Source organism: Palaemon carinicauda, unplaced genomic scaffold (genome assembly GCF_036898095.1).
Source record: "Palaemon carinicauda isolate YSFRI2023 unplaced genomic scaffold, ASM3689809v2 scaffold846, whole genome shotgun sequence".
In the NCBI taxonomy this organism is placed as follows: Eukaryota; Metazoa; Arthropoda; class Malacostraca; order Decapoda; family Palaemonidae; genus Palaemon; species Palaemon carinicauda.
The window spans coordinates 55,001-78,269 of record NW_027172145.1 but is presented as its reverse complement, the minus strand read 5'-3'; the positions used below and the strand labels follow the sequence as shown (position 1 = coordinate 78,269).

The 23,269-nt window shown below is 33.6% G+C and overlaps 1 pseudogene; it reads left to right on the top strand.

The window, feature by feature from the left end:
* Nucleotides 1-491: 491 nt before the first annotated feature.
* LOC137637557 (uncharacterized) lies at nt 492-21,892 on the top strand (annotated as a pseudogene).
* The last annotated feature ends 1,377 nt before the right edge of the window (nt 21,893-23,269 follow it).

Sequence of the window (23,269 nt, the reverse complement as noted above, 5' to 3'; positions counted from 1 at the left end):
TACTTATATACTATATATATATAATATATATTCTATATATATATATATAGATAGATAGATAGATAGATAGATAAATGGATAGATAAACAAATAAATAAACATGTGAGTTTACATACACATATATATACATATGTATGTATTTATATATGTGTATATATATATATAAATATATATATATGTATATATATATATATATATATATGTATTATATATATATATGTATTTTTTTATATATATATATATATATAGTAGATCACTTTCAATAATAAATAATAGATATTTACGAGTAAAAGTTTCATGTTAAATTTAATCAGACATAATCCTTCCTAACCAATGTGTAGCTCTCAAAGAAAAAACTAAGACTGAATGTAGAAAAAGCTTTAAAATCAACAGCTGGTTCCTAATCTTGTCTAATCACTTTTGCAGATACAGTCATGAAGATTAGTTCTCTTCCCTGATTCCTAACCACGTCCATTTTCTTTTGCAGATTCCGAGAACCAGCGCAGAAAACTTGACCTCCAGGCTCCGACAGACATTCAAGATATTTAACAATGCAGATCCTGGTTGTCGATGCCTTCGCGGGAACGTCCCCTCGTCAAAGATGAAGTTCCTATTACTGATTAACTGCCAAAAGCTGTGATAATTCAGCCACAGTTACAACGAAGGGCCTTAACGCATTGATGTAGAGTGGCTGTGCAACTGGTGCCTGCCAAAGCACCCACTACTACGCCTTTAATCTTTATCACAGAAAGTGCCATCAACAACCCCTCTTTGAGTAAGACCGCAACCCATCTTCCGTCAATGTTCTTCCCTTATTCAAATAAATTCTTCCGGAATCCCTCCACCCAATAGAAGATTCCCCCTCGACCGGATTCCCACTTAGCATTTTATAACCTCGCGGTATACATTAAAGCGGTCGTTGAACGACTCCCATTCAATAAAGAACCACCTCCCTTCCCACACCGCGCAATCAATGACGCCACCTGTTGACCCTTGCCATTCAAAATGGTCTTTCACTCTTGCCCTCCAGTTCTTGCAAATGCGAACCATTCCTAATCCCATCACGTGACCAGCTATGTTTCGACTCGTCCTAAACGTCCACCACCGCTGCTCCTGAGAGGATTCCTGAAACATGAGGTATCCAGCTATGGGGCCCCTGCAGAGGCATCGAACGTGCCTTCTCCTCTTCTTGGCCCTGGTTGTTGTGGGCATCTTATGCCATCTTCATCAATTTCTTCGATGCTTCACATCCTTTCAACGGTAAGAGATCTTGCAACGAGCGTCCAACTATAAATGGGTTTTTTCTAAAACTTAATCTTTAAATATGAAGAACTTTACCAAGTATGGCTAATGCTGGTAAGTAAATAGAATTTAATAATCTCTCTCTCTCTCTCTCTCTCTCTCTCTCTCTCTCTCTCTGTATAATATATATATATATATTATAATATAATATATATGTTATGTATATATATATATATATATTATATCATCATTATCATCAAGTCCTTTCTCATAACAGGAGCTTGGTCTTTGAATACAAATTGACAATAGTGACCGCCAAGTTTATGCTGTCAATACACAACTGAGGATGAACCTCGTGAAGAAAACTTCTGCAACATGAATGCGCGTCCAGACGGTGGGGAAACTGTCCGTCGAAAACCAATTATTGTTACCAGTTAACAATGAGAAGCAGAAAGGAGCGCTGATGACGTCAATAACGAGACACTGTCCGTGTTCATTTAACTTCGTGGAGTCCGAACTTCGGACACCGTCCGGAGGGAGACGACGTAGTTATACTTGTTTACCGGAAAACTTTATCTGTTGATTAGGATATACTTGTTCTGGTAAACATGGCTGGCTGCAATTCTGTTCTGGAGGAAAGCTGCCATCGGGATAGCAGAGGCTGTTTCTAATCGAACTGTACCGTGCAGAAGGAATGTCAAAACAGGTGTTTATAAAGATAGAAATAAAAGTGAAGCAGCTATTCATTATGGACAACCAATCTCTCATATGCCTGAGCAAATGTTTGGTCATGAGGAGAGTGCGTAATTGTATGATATTCTCTCTCTCTCTCTCTCTCTCTCTCTCTCTCTCTCTCTCCTCTCTCTCAGAACATGAGAAACAAATCATAAGCATCTTATATTTATCCCTGACACAATTCTAAATTTTGTTAACAGCAGAGAATGCGAAGTATGACCAGTATCCAAAATAGTTATTTCTAGGAATGTGTAGGCTAGTCTATACATTTTATGTTAAAAATAAAAACATTCTCATTTCACTTTTGAGTTATGATTCTAAATCAGGCAGATATGATTCTATGTTACCTAGAAACGTGCTTCAGAAGAAATGTTTCCCTTCATACATGCGTCCCGCTTAGTTGCATAAGTTTTTACCTCCGCCAATACAACGTAGGTGTTTGGGTCCCATCCGCAAATAGTTGCGAGTCTGATTAATAACCAATTTGAAGTTCCTTTAAAATGTTAAACGTCTTGTCTGTCCACTTTGTCTTTGCACTATTCCATTGTCCTTGCAGAGGGCAATAGTAATCATACTGCATACTGCAATTTTCTTGGTTCTGTTTTATTTCGTGGTGCACCATTGTTTTAATGCACCCCACTTAAAGCTAACAACAATTACTCGTTTCTCAAGCTCACATGATTGAAATTGACGTAAACACCTATATCTTGCCAACGGACATCATCTTCGAAAATTGTCTGCCTGCCTTTGCCTGGTGAACGAAGCAGAAAGTATGGTAGACAAATTCATCTAGTACAATGTTACCATATCAACTTCCCTGTTATCAACGCTAGTGGCATCATACTCCTTCGCTTTATGATATTGTAACAGAGTTTGTCCGACAGACACTGTTTGACCGTGGATGCTCCTAACCTCCTTTATACACCTAGAGAGAAGACTCATTTAATCTACCCACTTCTTTCTGTCTTCCTCTCAGTACTTCAAAATTATATACTCTTGACGCAAAACCTATCATCTTTCATTTTTACCACGTGACCGAACCTTCTACCACAGAGAGAGAGAGATGAGAGGAGAGAGAGAGAGAGAGGAGAGAGAGAGAGAGAGAGAGAGAGAGAGAGAGAGAAAGAGAGATGGGCTAGGTTGTGAATGTTACCACGATGAATAATTTAACGGGTAAGACTTGAACATCGATAGAATAAAAAGGCCACTTTTTGTGAGACCTCTGAAAGCGAGTTTCAAATTCATCCTTAAATACAACTTTTAATTAAATGAGAGAGTCGGCATCTTATACGCCTTTCCTCCTTCTTCTGAGCTTTAATGAAGTGTTGACAGAAATGCAGTAATCAACCGTTATAAGTATTTAGAATGCTCTAAAATACTGCTGATGATAGCATAAACAATACATAAACAGTGCAATAGTCAAGTCTGTTCATAGCTTGAGGGTACACTCGGGCACACTATTCTATCCTGTTTCTCTTCCTCTTGTTATTTGGAGGTTTTTATCCTGTTGTTAATTTCAAGTTTTTTCTAGTTTATGTATGAACTTTATTTTAATGTTATTATTTTTCTTAAACCTCTTTGTAGTTTTTCCTTATTTCCTTTCCTTACTGTGCTATTCTCCGTAAGAGCCCTTGGGCTAATACCACCCTGCTTTTCCAACTAGGGTTTTCACTTAGCAAGTAGTAATAATAATAATAATAATAATAATAATAATAATAATAATAATAATAATAATATAAAACCAAATCTGAAACTAATAAGAATCCTAATATTCGCCTTTCGCCTTGTGTATAAAACCTAACTTATAAAAAGTTTAATTGATTCTATAAAGATACTTTTATTTTTCTATTCTATATATAGATGAGGTTATCAGAACCGTCACACACCATTTCAGTGACTTAAGTATTTTCCTCCTCGTATTCTATCCCAGTTACGTAGAGGAAGAATAGCATATCAAGGATGCAATTGCTTTGGAAGCATTAAATAGATACAAAACAAAATCATCAAATGGAATATAATGTCCAAATACTTGAGGAGGATATTAAAAAGGTATCCCTTCTCTCTCTCTCTCTCTCTCTCTCTCTCTCTCTCTCTCCTCTCTCTCTCTCTCTCTCTCTCTCACTCTCTCTCTCTCTCTCTCTCTCTCTCTCCACAAGAAAAACAAACATACGTTTATATCACTTAAACACAAGAGAATAAAGGCAGGAATAAACACACTTTATATATATATATATATATATAATATATATATATATATATATATATATATACATATATATATATATTATAATATATATATATATATATATATATATATATAATATATATATATACACCGTATATATATACAAACATATATATAAATATCTATTTATATATGTATATATATATATATATATTTATATATATATACAGTATATATACATATATACATATATATCGTATATATATAATATATATATACCGTATATACTGTATATATATATATACATATATATACATATATATATGATTTTCTTTATTCAAATAAGCCACAAATAACTGTTATTGAATTCGCTCTACCTCGGGATCAAAGACTTCGTCTAAACTGAGGTGGCAGTTGACCCTTTACCATAAGGCCCTTAAGTCTCTGATCCCGAGGCAAAACGAATTCGATATCAAGAAATATTTTGTGGTTTATTGATATATATATATATATATATATATATAATATAGAGAGATATGGATAGATAGATAGATAGATATGTGTATCAACATTCTCTCACTCTCTCTCTCTCTCTCTCTCTCTCTCTCTCTCTCTGTCTTAAAACCACGCGACACACCAGCCAAAAATGTTGGCCATATAAGGGGAGAAGAATATGACATGCACACACACTCACTGATGTGCTTATATATATATATATATATATATATAGATAGATAGATAGATAGATAGATAGATAGATAGATAGGTAAAGGGAAGAACGACGCTCTGTATAAGATAAATACAGTGTCTGAATGTCACTCATGTCCGCTTTTATGGCCAACATTTTTGGCCGATGTGTCGCATGCTTTTAAGCCCCAGGGTGTCCACCCTTCCCTTAATGCAACACACAGCCAAGATTTAACCAAGTATTTTCGTCCGAAAAAAAAAAAAAAAAAAAAGAAGAAGAAGAAGAAGAAGACCGTTGAAGTTACAATGCTTGCACACTTTCATTAGAAATAATACTGAGAAAATTATTCTTTATCTTTCTTTTGAATTTTATCTTAATGAGGCGCATTTGCATTGACTCGCATGGATGCACTTTTTGTTCTGAAAAGCTCCCTACTAGCTGATTGGTTGGACAAAATAATTCTAACCAATCAGCTGGTAGGAAACTTTTCCGAGCTAAAAGGCCACCCCTGCGAGTCAGTGCAAACGCTCCTCATTAAAAAAAAATTAGTAAAAATGTTTGTGTGAGCTACATTTGAAGAATCGGTTTTATCTATAAAAACTGTATTTACATGCAAGTACTACTTAGTTAGCAGCTGTTTATACCATACCTACAATTTCTTTACGTTCATGCATTTATTTTTTAGCTATCTATACGCAGTTAAGTTTCACACATGATCTCAAAGTTCCACCGATTCTACTAATGTAACAAATCTAATGGGTTTAAAGGTTTACAGGCCGCTCATAAATGGCAGAGGTACAGTGACATTTCCCTACCAAGCAGGACAATACCCTACAGACTGACCATATATGCATATGATCAGCGATCAAACCCCTTCTCCACCCAAGCTGGAACCAAGGAGGGCCAGGCAATGGCTGCTGATGACTCAGCAGATAGACCTCTATGCTCCCCCAAACCATCCTTAGCTCACAAGCATGGTGAAGTTGCAGCGACCAAAGAAACTAACAAGTTTGATTGGGAATCGAACCCCAGTCTGGCAATCACCATACAAGGACACTACCACCAGGCCACCACAATATACCAAATCTTATGGACATATGCAATGCGTTGCTTTGAAGCTGTATCCTTGATAAAGAAAGGCCTTTGCAACTACGTTTACCTGAGCAATACTCATTTGTACCTACAACTTCAAAAGTCTTCATCAACTATATTTGAGCACTGAAGCCGAAGTTGACGTCACCGTTCTTTGCTAATAATCACACGATTAATACTCCTTTTCCGTCCGAACGGCTATACTTTGACGGTTGCACGACGACGTTTGAAGTCAAACACAAACTCAAAGTCCTTTATTCAAGAGTTTTGATCGTAGAACTCAAAAGCAATTTGACAATTCATGGACGAATCAGGCGTCTTTTAATACATTATTCATCTATGATACGTTTCAAGTAACGTTTCTATGATACGTTTGAAGTAACGTTTCATAAGGATTAATTTTTATCGACGACACGTGCAATTCGTGCGTTCTATTTTGATGTTAATTCTTTTTATTATTCAAAATAACCCCTCTCTCTCTCTCTCTCTCTCTCTCTCTCTCTCTCTCTCTCTCAATTATATATATATATATATATATACATATATATATATATATATATATGTATATATACACACACATATATATAATATATATATATTCAAATTAACCTCTTTCTTTATATTCAAAATAACCTCTCTCTCTCTCTCTCTCTCTCTCTCTCTCTCTCTCTCTCTCTCTCTCTCTCTCTCTCTCTCTCTCTCTCTCTCTCTCATCCCAAAAGTGACAATACATACATCACGATAAGCAGGAATACCAGGTCTCTCCACATCCGCTCCATTGACCGTCACAAAACAAGAGGCATTAATCAACAACTTACTCCATCAATCAACTCTATTCTCATAACTAATCTTGTCGGTGTTGCTCCAAGTTTCCCATCTATCGCCGTTAATCACTTGTCGAATATCGTCAAATTATTATTATTATTACTTGCTAAGCTACAACCCTAGTTGGAGAAGCGGGATGCTATAAGCCCAGGGGCTCCAACAGGGAAAATAGCCCAGGGAGGAAAGGAAACAAGGAAAAATAAAATATTTTAAGAACTGTAACATTAAAATATTTCCTACATAAATTATAAAGACTTTAACAAAACAAGAGGAAGAGAAATTAAATAGAAGAGCGTACCCAAGTGTACCCTCAAGCAAGAGAACTCTACCTCAAGACAGTGGAAGACCATGGTAGAGGCTATGACACTGCCCAAGACTAGAGAACAATGGTTTGATTTTGGAGTGTCCTTCTCCTAGAAGAGCTGCTTACCATAGCTCGAGTCTCTCTTCTACCCTTACCAAGAGGAAAGTAGCCACTGAACAATTACGGTGCAGTAGTTAACCCCTAGGGTGAAGAAGATAGCCTTTCTCCATGCACCCAATGAAAGACATTAATATAAAAAAACTCACTTCAATACAAGTAGCCAATCATCGTTATTCACAAGATTATTGTCTTTGTTTATTAGATTTGGCGAGAAGTAACGATAAATCCCGAATAGTGCCACAGCCTCTGTAGCATGGTCTTCCACTGTCTTGGGTTAGAGTTCTCTTGCTTGATGGTACACTCGGGCACGCTGTTCTGTCTTATTTCTCTTCCTCTTGCTTTGTTAAAGTTTTTAAAGTTTATATAGGAAATATTTATTTTAATGTTACTCTTCTTAAAATATTTTATTTTTCCCTGTTTCCTTTCCTCACTGGGCTACTTTCCCTGTTGGGGCCCCTGGGCTTATAGCATCCTGCTTTTCCAATTAGGGTTGTAGCTTAGCAAGTAATAATAATAATAATAATAATAATAATAATAATTTTGCACTCGAAGAGAATATATGATTACCTGCGCCTCCACATGTGGCTTCCACCATTCGCTCGTTCAATTAATAGTCTTTAAAACACTTCATGAAGGGTTTCCAATTTACCTTTCACATCGACAACAAATCTCCACGACATAAGGTTTTTAATGCTCGATCAATCAACAGACAAAAGGAGAGAAATAGAAAAAAAACGATCTCAGATTTCACCACTTATCGTCCACAAAGGAGCGGCGGGGAAAAGAAAATAAAAAAAGGGAAAGGGGAAATAAATGAAAAAGGGGGACACAAGATCGGGTTTCTCTCTCCCCATCCCTTCCGACGTGTATCCCCGACGCCAGCAATCAATCGTAAACGTAGATCCTAATGGCGGGTTTCCGTCATTTGTCATGGGGAATGTCACCCCAGTTTACTTCGCTTCAAAGTTATTAGTCTTCTATTTTTTTCAATAAGTGGGTCGTCTTGTTATAGATAATAACGAATAATATATATATATATATATATATATATATATATATATATATATATATATATATATATATATATATATATATTAATGACAAATCGCTGGAACGTGCGATGTCTCAAGATGACAGCAGGCCGGGAGGAAAAAGGAAACGAAGATTGGACAAGCGCTTTCGTGTTATTATTACACCTCTTCACGGTCATAAATATATATATATATATATATATATATATATATATATATATATATATATAGGTGAGTCTTCGGGTCCCTTTTTAGTTAAGGATAACAGAATCAAGAAAGGACGACATTGCTGCCAACGGTTTAAAGGCCACCCATGAGTGGAAAGGCAAGGGATAGTGATATTTCCCTAGAAAGCAGGACAATGCCCTAGAGACTGACCATATATACATAGGATTAGCCCCCAAGGCCCCCTTCCATCCAAGGTAGGACAAGAGAAGACCAGGCGATGGGTGCTGGTAACTCAGCAGGTAGACCTATAGACTCTCCAAAACCCCCTAACCTTAGCTCACAAGTATGGTAAGGTTGCAGACACTATAGTAAATAACAAGTCTGAGAGGGACTCGAACCTCATTTTGGTGATCACCAGTCAGGGACGTTACCAAAAGGAGAGGGATTTCCAGCTGATAACTAACCTCCACAATAATAAGAGGGATACTTACTATGCTGATTCAATCATTGACGGGTCATTTACTATCTCTGCGACAAAAGGGTTTTATACTGAAGGATAATGCGAGTTGAATAAAAATCTGATCAATGATAAGATTCATTAATGAAATAGTTCATTAGCCAGATTAAAAGACTGTCAAAGAACTTATGCTTTCCCATTATTGATTTTAAGAAGGCTTTTGAATCAATGAGTCACCAGTTCTAAGTCATTTGGATGGCAGGACCGATAACTATTTATCACTATGGAGCAACCAGTGTGTAGATCAATTATGTGGCTTTCCAAATAAGGGGAGGCTTGATGCAGGGACGCCCAATGTCACCGCACCTCTTCAACAAGGCGCTGGATCGCGTTATTTACGTACTCTTGAGTTTCCAGATGATGTCGCTTGAAACATATTTAACCTCTGTAGATGATACTGATGTGGTGGCAACTACAAGAGGTAGACTGTTAACTTAGTACAGGTTTTACGAAGATGGAAAACATCCCCTTGAACCAGAAGTATACATGAGTGCACTACTTCAGAAATACTTGTTGGCACCAGGCTCAAAGACCCCTTACCTATAGTGATGAATAAGTGCCTGCAATGAATGCCGCTCGAGTGTAGAAATACCTAGGCTGTAGAGAGACCTCTCCTATTCAGGCCTACCGTCATAGGCAAGATAAAGACCAAGTTGGGGAATGCTCAAAGGTCATCACTTGAACTCTAACAGAAATCCATCATATTCTCCATAAACTTATAAATGAGTACTAACAAAAGGCCTTGCACAGAATGGTAAGGAAGTTAACTTTCAATGCTTTACATGCTCAACTTATATTGTGAGAAATATTTACATCTAGATTTTTCAAATAACCAATATTAAAAAAAAAACATTAAAGCAATTTGATTTTAAAATTTTAAAGGTCGACCAGATGGCATGAACGACAAAACTGGGAGCTAAACTTAAGCTATCTAGAGTATCCACCCACGAAACTTTCAATATTGCTTTACAGAATCACGTATAAGAAAATAAAAAAGTAATAGAATGGAGAAATCGTTTAGAAAACCAATCACAATTTTGGATCGGCCGAAGCCAGAAAACCAGACGTAATGATTTCAGCTGCTCATCAGTGCATACGTATGAAAGGTGATGCTAAAAAAATTCTGAAATATAAGTGATGTGAATAAGCAAGTATAAAATTTACATACCAAAAGTTACAGTAAAGCTACCGTATACGGAGTTTTCCTGCATACAGGCCATGGGTTTTAATACGTATGCATATACTGTATATATATATATATATATATATGTGTGTGTGTGTACATATATAAATTCATACATACATATAGTGTACATATATGTATATATATATGTATATATATATATATATATATATATATATATATATATATATATATATATATATATATATATATATATATATATATATATAAATACACAGTATATACATGTGTGCAAATATTGGAGGACTGAACCTTGCAACCTTCACTGGAGTGAAAAACTACCGATACGCTCTACAAGATTCTATTCACACTGGATAACTCGAAGGTTATGAAATGCTAAGTAAACAAAACCACTCTATCAATAGAAAAAGAAAAGACGCCCATGTTGATGATTGGACACATCGTGCATAATGCATATATCTATCTATCTATCTATCTATCTATCTATATATATATATATATATATATATATATATATATATATATATATATATATATATATATAAAGCAAAATATAAAAAGACAAAGTTGATTAACTTGCTCAAAGCAAACGCAACATTGACTACTGAGTTCGAAGTAATACCTCACCAAGTTTCCAGGTTTGAGAATTTCACAGTATTCAACCATGTAACATCTAGTCAAAACCACTCAACACTGGAGTCACTTGAATGATCAACATCCCACCCGATGTCCGGTGTGTAAATGGCATAAAATTGACGGAAGCTTAATGTATATGAAAAATTGAGTACAACCTTACCTTTATATGAGATAGAAGGCATCCTGAGTCTTACAAGTGGGGAATGCAATCAGTTCAGACGCGTTCTTAGTTTTTGCACTTGATTTCGTAACAGGTGAAGCAGTTTTTTTGTGCATGCCAATCGAATATCGAGGATATTAGCGATATTGTGTTGCATTCGCCATGCAGAATCTATCCATTCACTGAAATAAAAATTTCGTTAATTAGTTATACCGGTATCAACTGAATATTATATTTAAATACTAAAGTTGATTCAATTTTCAGGGATTTTTTAATTAGATATATTTCCATATTTATCTTAAATCCTCTACCAAACCAATTTACATCTTTTTCCTTTAGTTTAGCCACATTATCAAACAGTAAAGCAGAAAAGTCAGATTATAAAATATGTTCTATCTTTATGGTGATAAATTCATTGCGTACAATTGTTCGTCCACCAGTTAATAAAGATTAAATAAGATAAAGCTTACAGTTATGAATAAACTTATCCTACTGACTATAATAAAACATTTTAATAATACTTATCTCACTGACTACAATATAACAAATTAATGTCAACATTTCTCTACTGTGGTGTAATATGATAAACACAAAATTTCCTTGACTGAAGTGTTACTAGAATCTTTGCAATATTCTGGAAACAAAACAGGCTTCATTTTCAGTGCAAATCTAAGTTTTTACTAATGAAAATGACCTATATTTTCTGAATTTAAGACAATGTGAATAAATACTTGTATTATCTTATATTTTAATGACAGGCCTTTTTAGTTAATATCAAATAACTATCAATCATACTAAAAAAAAATTCGGAAATGTAAGTGATGTGAATAAGCAAGTATAAAATTGACTTACTAAAACTTACAGTAAAGCTACCGTATATGGAGTTTTCCTGCATAGAGGCCATGGGTTTTAATACGTATGCATTTACTGTATATATTCATATATATATATATATATATATATATATATATATATATATATATATGTATGTATATATATATGTATATATATATATACATATATATATATATATATATATATATATATATATATATATATATATATATATATATATATATATTAGTATATAAATGTGTGTGCAAATATTGGAGGATTGAACCTTGCAATCTTCACTGGAGTGAAAAACTACCGATACGCTCTACAAGATTCTATTCACAATGGGTAACTCGAATGTTATGAAATGCTAAGTAAACAAAACCACTATATCAATAGAAAATATCACCATGCTGATAAATGAATACAAGCGTGTATAATGCATAAACACAGATATATATATATATATATATATATATATATATATATATATATATATATATATATATATATATATATATATACTCATAAAGCAAAATATAAAAAGACAAAGAGGATTAACTTGCTCAAAGCAAACGCAACATCGACTACTGAGTTCGAAGTAATACCTCGCCAAGTTTCCAGGTTTGAGAATTTCACAGTATTCAGCCATGTAACATCTAGTCAAAACCACCCAACATTGGAATCACTTGAATGATCAACATCCCACCCGATGTCCGGTGTGTAAATGGCATAAAACTGACGGAAGCTTAATGTATATGAAAAATTGAGTACAACCTTACCTTTATATGAGATAGAAGGCATCCTGAGTCTTACACGCGGGCATTGCAATGAGTTCAGACGTGTTCTTAGTTTTTGCACTTGATTTCGTAACTGGTGAAGCAGCTTTTTTGTTATTAATGCCAATCGAATATCGAGAATTTTAGCGATATTGTGGATATAGTGTTGCATTCGTCATTCAGATTCTATCCATTCACTGGAAAAAAAATTTTTGTTAATTAATCAAACCGGTATCGACTGAATATTATATTTAAATACTAAAGTTGATTCAATTTTCAGGATTTTTTTAATTAGATATATTTCCATATTTCTCTTAAATCGTCTACCAAACCAATTTACATCTTTTTCCTTTAATTTAACCATCTTGTCAAACAGTAAAGCAGAAAAGTCAGATTATAAAATATGTTCTATCTTTATGGTGATAAATTCATTGCGTACAATTGTTCATCCACCAGTTAATAAACATTAAATAAGATAAAAGCTTAAAGTTATGAATAAACTTATCCCACTGACTACAATAAAACATTTTAATATTTATTTCACTGACTACAATATAACAAATTAATGTCAACATTTCTCTACTGTGGTGTAATATGATAAACGCAAGATTTCATAGAATGAAGTGTTACTGGAATCTTTGCAATATTCTGGAAACAAAACAGGCTTCATTTTCAGTGCAAATATAAGTTTTTACTAATGAAAATTACCAATATTTTCTGATTTTAAGACAATTTGATTAAATATTATCTTATATTTTAATGACAGGCCTTTTAAGTTCATATCAGCTAACTATCAATCATACCAAAAGGGTAACGTTTTATGCAATATTCCGTATGATATTGCAACTCCTGGTTCATACTCAAGTTGAGGTCTGATGTCAAGTGCAACTCTCTTCATTTATTCACGATAGCGATTGGTATGCTAGCATTATAATTCAAAGCAGTTTTAAAAAATGCATATCAACTACAAATCATAAATGTAACATATACTTGCATCAGAGCTCAACATTACCAAGAAAAGTAACTTAATAAATTATAAAGTTTTTTTATTAATGTATTATTTGACACTGGAATGTTTTCTATGAAACGTTAATCTACCTAACACTATAAGCCAAATGTAAACAATATATAAATTGTAGCAAATATTAATGTACTAAACGTCACCCAAGACAAAATACACCCAATAGAATAAATGAAACCGAATGATAAAATGTACCTAAATGTTGAAGCAAGAGGCATTGAAGCAGTAAAATCCAAGGTCTCGCACTGAGCAAGATTAAACCTAAACAAACAACGAGATGGAGAAAACCAAACAATAGAAAAATGAATCACATAAGCCTTTTATATAAGTGCTCATTACAACCATTCTGTAACGGATAGAGGCTTGCGCGCTAATCATATGTACATATGGTAACTCTCTAGGGCATTGTCAACTGTCCCATTGCCTTTGCCATTCATGGGGGACCTTTAAACCTTTAAGAGAAAATATATACTTAATGGGCGTATTCTTAACAGTTTCTTTAACAAGAATTGCGGGGGAAAAAAATATAATGGAAATGGTGCCTGTGAATTTACCTACCCACTTCTAAAGGCTTGTCAATATCTAACAATTAATAATATTCAAAGGCTATTTACTCACTTTCCAATATCTAAGCTCTTTCTCTGTTTCATGACTTTTAATAGTATCCTTAAGTATAGGTGGAACTATCATTTATTTACTCTACCATTACAATTATAAGCTAAAAGTAAGCTCTTTCTCTGTTGCATGACTTTTAATAGTACCCTTAAGTGTATGTGGAGCTATCATTTATTTACACTACAATTATAATTATAAGCTAAGAGTCTAAATCCCGTTTCTTTCACTGGATTCCGCTTCTTCAAATAAATTTACAAATAACATAAATAAATATAGGTTTTCAGAAAAGTAATGAGGTTACCATAAGCCTCACATATAAAAAAATATAGCATTTTTTTACTACAAAAGCAATATATAGCTGAAAATACAATAGCGTAGAACACAATCGCAAATAAATTTGATAAAAAACCACAACCTTTTTCTGTTTTACGCTAATAAAATTATCCACATATTGTATTCCAATTGATAGCACAAAAATTCAATTAACTTTAACGATCATATATATTTTGAAAACTAATAATACTTCGTTACGACAGTCCCTACCTGAACAATTTCATATATTCCTTCCAACATTCTTTACTTTATTTTCACTTTCTGAAAGAATTATGAATAAAAAAGAATCGATATTGATATGAAAGCCTTGATATCATCAGCTTATATTCGGTTGACTTATGTATGAAACAAGAGTCTGATGTGGCTTAGTACTTATTAAAGAGAAGTAGTAAGTTATAGTAACGAAATAACTCCGCGACATAAATCCCACACGCATATAGCACACCCAATAATTGAATGAGTAAAACAGAATAGATCAAGCTAACGTTAGGACATTCGTATCTTGGATAAAATATGACAAGGAAAAGGATACAAGTTTTTAAAGTTTTCAGTCACTTACTCAATTATACATTCTTAACGTGTTGTTGAAAAATATGAATAAAAGATAAACTGGAAATGTATAATGAAAAATTACTGCGCATCACAAGGAACTGGTTATCCTAATATGTATCTAACCAATGAATCTATGGATTTAGCCAGTAGAAGAGTTGGAAGACCCAGGCCTACATGGCTCAGGACTACGAAGAGTGAAGTAGGAGATGATGAATGAAGAAGTATTGAATTACAAACTCAAGATAGAGACGACTGGCGAAATCTAACAGAGGCCCTTTGCGTCAATAGGCGTAGGCGGGGATGATGATAATGAATTAAAAACAAATCGTGAATAATGGCTAAAATAAGGTTCGAATGTAGGATATAATCATGATATAATTTTGAGAGAGAGAGAGAGAGAGAGAGAGAGAGAGAGAGAGAGAGAGAGAGAGAGAGAGAGAGAGAGAGAGAGAGAGAGAATGGCCTACTGTGTAATTGTCCAAATAATTTGAAGTAATTGGTGTCTCCATTGAAGCACAATCGAGTAACGAATTTGTCTTAACCAGTAACAATCCAAAATTGAACATCAAAATAATAGAGTTGCCATAATAGTTATTCCGATAATTGCCGGTTGGAAAAAAGGTGACAACCCTTAGTTCAGTGTTAAGAAATGTGGTTATTGATCTGCTCTAATGCAGTGTTAAGTTAGCCTTAGCATTCAAAAGAACATTTATGATATTACTGTCTGTGCAATAAATTTTGCGACGTACCAAATCGATACATGTGAATGGTAATATGATTAGGATTTTATTTATTGTATTGGAGTAACATAATTTTACGTAGGTTTCTAAGGTAACCGAGATGTTTCATAATTTATTTTCTTTAATACTATATTTTTAAGAATAAATTCGACAACGAAATTTAGTTAATAATAACTTATTTCAATCAAAGATAACCGAAATATTTCATAACTTTATTTTCCTTAATACTAGATTTTTAAGAATAAATTTGACAACGAAATTTAGTTAAGAATAAGTTATTTCAATCCGAGATAACCAAGATATTTCATAACTTTTATTTTCCTTAATACTAGATTTTAAAAGTAAATTTGACAACGAAATCTAGTTAAGAATAAATTATTTCAATTAAAAATATATAAAATATATTGCTTTTACTCATCTTTAGTTCGTAGATCTTTAAAACAAACGAACAAAAATATGCAAATAGATGATTTATAATTTAAAACGGAAAAAACTTTGGGAATGGAAATACTGAATAATTTTCAATGACACTGAATAATGACACAGGCTTATCCTATCTCATACGACACTTATATGAAACTATTTTGATTAAGCTAAAGATTTGGGTTAGAAAGGATGGTCACTCGACGGTTTCTTTGCATCAAGAGGATCACAAAGGTACACTTTTTCGTTTATTCACAATAGTATTTAGAGTACCTTCTTTACAGTTTCGTTAAATGATTCACCACAATCTTTCAAATTTCTGGATAACTTTCGGCTTTACATGGTATTACGCATTTGTTGATGATTCATGGTTCATGATTGATAATCTGACTGAACACCTGTCTGAAAAGATTTCACAGTCTGTAATGGTCCTAACTTATGTTAGATTTCATCATGAAATTCATCAATTCTAAATATCAATCAATGATGCCATTTCAAATGGGTTAAATAGTTCATTACACACACATACGTACATATATATGCAAGTATATATATATATATATATATATATATATATATATATATATATATATATATATATATATATATATATATATATATATATATATATATATATATATATATATATATTATATATATATAATATACATATATATATACATACATACATACATTTATACATACATACATACATACATATATATATATACATATATATAATGAATAACTTACATCTGTAATGACCTCAAATTTTAAGTCATGCTACTTAATAAAAAAAAAATTCCTTTCAAGATTACAAGATCTTTATAACACCGTAATTGTAAATGACTACAGTAAGTTTGCTGCTTAGTCCCGAGACAAGTTCATGATTAACTCAAAAGGCAGAGTAAGTGTTCTCAGAAGTACGAGGGCTACACATGTTATGAGTCTACATTTCGTCTTTCTATATAATCATTGCTATATGAATGGAACTAGTGTCAAGTGATTAGTGATAAATAAGAACTTTGAGTTGAGAGAGAGAGAGAGAGAGAGAGAGAGAGAGAGAGAGAGAGAGAGAGATTCCACTCAGTCATTTTGATGTTAAAACCCTAAAACTGCCCATCCTTTCCAACCAAAGTCTTTTGCTTAAAAAAATAGTTCCATAAAAGCGTGTTTAATGATATAGTTTCACACAAGCGTGGTATGATTTACCCTATGGCAATATTCATTCAGTAGTCATTGAAAATTATTCGGCATTTCCATTCCCAAAGTTTTCTGGAAAAAAAAGAAAAAAATTACGAAAACGAAGTCTTGTTTCCATTTCTCCTTTCTCTGCAGTTTCCTCGATATCTCCTCAGCTTTTACGAGGGCCCTCACTACTGCTTCTTTCCAGTTAAGACTCTCTCTCTCTCTCTCTCTCTCTCTCTCTCTCTCTCTCTCTCTCTCTCTCTCTGTGTATTCCTTTACTCAAGTCTGAGCAAGATAAAAAGCGTTGAATTGTTTCTCCCGTGGTTCTCAATATTACCAATAAATGAATTTGTTAAAAACGTATGCTTCAATAATGTCGAGTAACAGAGCTCTGTTGATATTTAATGTCTAAAAACGCTTTTCTTTGCAAAACCATTATCAATTCACAACGTAAATCAAATTTATGTAAAAGACAGAGTATGATATAATATATTCAAATAGACACAGACACACATATTAGTAAAGTATCATATACTGTGTATGTATATATATATATATATATATATATATATATATATATATATATATATATATATATAATAATAATAATAATAATAATAATAATAATAAGAGTAGCCACGGCAAGTTCGAGTGGGGAGATGATTTTGGCCTTAGACTGAACAAAGACATGTCAAAATTTGGTGTACATTACAAAAGATATTGAATAGAAAAAAAAACACATCTATTGACGAACATTGTGTTTTATTTATTTTTTTTTTTTTTTAGTATTCTCATTATTATTGTTGTTGTTGTTACTATCACTACTACTGCTGATATAATTACTACTACTACTACTATTGTCAATATCATTACAGTATTAACATTATTCAATCCATGGACTTTATCTATTGACCGAAACTTATGTTCTTTTTCAGTTCCCCGAACATACATGGTGGATCCAGTGCCTACCAGAAGAGACCTAGCAAGGAAAATTTTAAGAGTACAAAGGCAGATAGAGTTTCAAGCAGGTGAGATCTGATGGAATATCGTTGCATTTGATTATAAATCACCTTTCATTTAATATATACTTTTTATTTGTTATATTTTTTAAGTATGATATACAACTTTTATCATTTAGAGGGCAATGCCACAAACTGTATAAGAACACTATTCAAATATTGTTCATAACCAGGTTATATATACAGTAAAAGCATTCATGTATGAGATGTTTTAATAGACAGGCATCCACACTTATATACATATTTACAAGATACCAATACGATGCATTTAACATAAGCATATAACCCCCATCAAATGCACATACACACACACACACACACACACACACTATATATATATATATATATATATATATATATATATATATATATATATATATATATATATACATACACACACGCGCACACAATCGGAATGGGTGAAATTACGGGATAATACACTAATAAAGTCTGCTTAAAATTCTTTACGTAATACCTCCATACAAAACTACACACCAGAAAGTAATTGTAAGATCTTTAATGAACTCTAATGTGGCTTTAAAAAAAAAATATCCCCATAGTATGGACCCCGTTATTAGCAACAATTGATTAAATCTTGGAAGAGTTCGGAAAGTAACTTTTAATGAGAAAGGGCCTTTTAAGGGTTGGATTCTTCAGCCGTGGAAGGGTTTAATAATCGATATCTTCACCATTCCCGTACTTTTTTGGTAACGAACTTCATTATCATGGTAATTATTGTCAATATCACTATCATTTTTACCATTATCATAATCAATATTATCCATTTTTATGGAAAAATAGAAATTATTATTTTTATTATTATTACTAGTGTAACGAGCCGTCAAAAAGGACTTATAAAAAATTAGATAGATATGCACACACTCACACAGATTCACCCCCCCCCTTCTCGGGTAACACCCTCATCAACGTATGACTACTTTCTCTCTCCCTTGACGTGACAGGAAAGAAGCCCAAACACAATACACACACACTATATATATATATATATATATATATATATATATATATAAGAGAGAGAGAGAGAGAGAGAGAGAGAGAGAGAGAGAGAGAGAGAGAGATCATGATAGAATATAATTATATAAATGAATATATGTATGTATAAATCTATGTACATACAGTATATATATATATATATATATATATATATATATATATATATATATATGTATGTATATATATATATATATATATATATATATATATATATATATATATATATATATATATATATATACTGTATGTACATGCAATCATACGTACATACATTTATATAACTATATTCTATCATAATATCTCTCTCTCTCTCTCTCTCTCTCTCTCTCTCTCTCTCTCTCTCTCTCTCTCTCTCTCTCTCTCTCTCTCTCTGTATATATATATATATATATATATATATATGTGTGTGTGTGTGTGTGTATATACATATACATATATATATATATATATATATATATATATATATACACACATACATACTGTATATATATACAGTCACGTGTGAGTTGGTGTGAGAGTCTGATGATGCACCAATCTGTATGTTTGTGCACGAATGAGCAAACACGTCTGTTTACGTGCTAGTGTAAAACTATGCAGTTTCAATAACAGTTTTTTTTCTCTCTCTCTTTTATCAGGATTTGACAACCGAATAGACGCTGCCTGGGCCGAAGAGCTCCTGGCAGTCATAGCCGAGTTGGATCCCAGAGTGACAGCGAGGCTTCTCCCCAAGCCAGAAAACGAGAACACTTCCGTCGGCAACGAAATACCTAATGTCTGTCCGGAAGTTTACAAAGGGCGAGAATATGATGATACACACGAGCACAATTTCCTTGAAGTGAAATGCAACGCCAAGAAATTCAAGGAAGTCTTGACCATTACTGTGATAGCGAAGGGTTGGGAATTAACAAGATTAGATCATGTATTATTAAATCTCAGGAAGTATTATGATACGGATATAGTGGTTGTGGCATTTGGAAACATACCAGAGTCTACGCGCACAGACGGTGTCGTGGTGAAAGATTTTGGCAAAGATGCTACAGAAGCAACAGCTTTAAATAGGGTCGTTAATATTATTACTACTCCGTATATATTAATAGTTAATTCCCTATCACACTTCAATGCCCAATCGCCTTTAGAACGCCTTGTCCGGGTCTTGGATAACCTCGAGGACGTGGTTGTTGCGTCTGGAGCGTTCAGAAACATTAATGGATACTGGCGTCATGGGTGCCTACAAACGACTGCGGAAAATTATTGGTTAAAGTATACTCGAGGTTATGAACATTCTTTTCAAGAGTGTATGTACTGTGATGATGTTCTTGGTCCATTCGTTGTAAAGACTGAGTTTCTTAAGAGAGTTCCAATGACAGAAAATATGGGTGATGGTCCAGTCTTATACCGTGACTGGTTTCTCAATGTTCGCTTAACTGGGAAGTTAGCAGTCTCGTGTCCTGATGTTATGTTCTTCGTGAACTCAGAACCAACAATGAACAGAAAGGATTGGCATACTATTGCCAAAAAATGGTCCTTTGAGAACATACACTCTTTCGATGGAAAGAGCTTTGAGTTCTCATGTGAAGAAATAGAGATATCTTGTGACCATCTGATAAAGACAGTGTCCTCTTTCCTGGTCCCTCCATGTTGTAGAAAAAAGATTCGAAATGAACTAGGTTACATTCAGGAATGTGCCCAAGAACTTGGGATCTATCACGAGCTACAAGCAGGAACTCTTTTGGGTGCAGTGAAAATGGATGGCATTTTACCATGGGACTTCGACACTGATGTAATTACAAACTGTGTAGACCAGGAAGTTTGGTTGTCGAAAGGGTTTGAGTGCATGGAGAAAAAAGGTTGTAGGTCTAAACTTATATCTGGTCATTACTGGACCTCTGCCTGTGAGGTATCCACCATTGATATCTCGTGCCGGTACAACAGAAGCATCACATTGCCTGTGGAGTACCAGAAGGTACCAACACAAGCAGAGCTTGATGGCAGATGGATTACAGTGACGAGCAACCCAGGTAGGAACAGTCGTAATCGCTATGGTCCAGAGTACTTGAAGCACGCGGTCCATTGGAGGCACTATAACCCTAAGAGTTCATCTAAACCGAAAGATCAAATACCAGACCTAACTGGGCTGTGGAATAGCTGTGCAGAACCAGCGTTTCACTCGTGCCTCGATCACTTCCCCGTGGATGGCAATATCCGGTTCAAACCGATAATAGGCGAGACGACGATTGGCGAGACTCCTTGACAAGATAGAGCCAGGGGCCTGTACTTTGTTCAGCTCAGAGATATGATATTTTTGCTATATTACAAAGAATAATAATTTGAAGAGATTTCTAGTTTGTTATCTTAGTCGTTAACAATGACGTATTTTCATCAAAAGTTCTAAACTAAAGGTTTCATAATGTGCTAACATTTGAGAAATACTTTGTAAAGCATGCATTAAGATATGTATATTTATATGTATGTATGATTGTGTACTCTACTTAGATATGTGACAAACTTTGTGATATATATATATATATATATATATATATATATATATATATATATATATATATATATATATATATATATATATGTACGTGTATATAAAGCGGATGTATAAATCATTTACTTAACACGTGTTAAACCTTTCATAATTATATACATATACGATATATATAAATTGTTCAAAAAAACACAAACATACATATATATTTATGAACGCATGTATACCTACTGATATATACATAAATAATAAGACATTTATTGCCTTAATCATAGTTCAGTTTGTGCGAAGCTGTGCCTTAATATTTTGTCCTCCAGCACTTTTTTATAATTGTCTACTAAGCTATAATTATTTGCTGCTAGGACATAAGCCATTCTAAAAGGGAAAGACTTAAATGTTCATATGTGGTAAAATTTCTCGGGCAGTTACTTGTTTGGCTATGTCTTTTAAAGCGTTCACTGCTCGTCTCCATAGTTCTTTTTCCCATTTAGGGTAGTGTTATAGTTGTAGATTTTATTTTTATTTATTGTAATTTCATTCAAAGGTGCATCTCTCTGCGATATCTATCTGCCCAGTGATGTGAACGCTGAATGTGCTTCTAATGAGATGATAATTCTAGTCTCTTTTACTTAAGTTAGCAAAAGCTAAGGTATTAGGATTTCGTTTAAGAGTGCATAAGTTAACATAACAAAAAGGTTGTCCTGAATACATAAGTTGTTTAACATATAACTCTAGGATCAAGATTATATTTAAGATAATACTGTGATGAAGTGTGGGACAAAGGTAGATGGAGAAAGCTGGTCTGAAACATCGACGCCACATAAAAGTGGGAAAAGATGCAGATAAAGAAGAAGACTGCCATGGTGAAAACTGGCTGTCTTGCATACACTAATTATATTCAGTTGCTGAATAAAGTAATATCTACCCGAAGAGATAATGAGGTATGTAAGTTAGGCACCTCTGAAATATGTTAAATCTCTTTTTTATCGAATTTTATCAATGGACATTTTCTGTACTGCATAAGCCCAGACTTAGGCACAAGGTTACCATACTTGAATTGAAAAATACAATGCTTTACGGATATTTTCAGTTAACCTTCTCAGTCTGGTGATAAAAGCAATGAACCACCATTTGATCACAAAACCAATAGAGTAAGGAAATCATCATCAAATAAATTACAAGTCTAAACATTTGCTGAGAGTTATGCCAGTCACAGAAAATAGTCTGAGACAAGAAGGGGTCCAGTGTTGACAATTACAATTTTATCTCTGGGTCTTCTTACACGAAAACTTACTCACATAAGTCTGTTAGTGCCAACGTCACATTCACCGAGGTACTCTGACGCAACGTAAAGCCTTGTAAATTAGCAATCACAGGCAATTTTAAGAC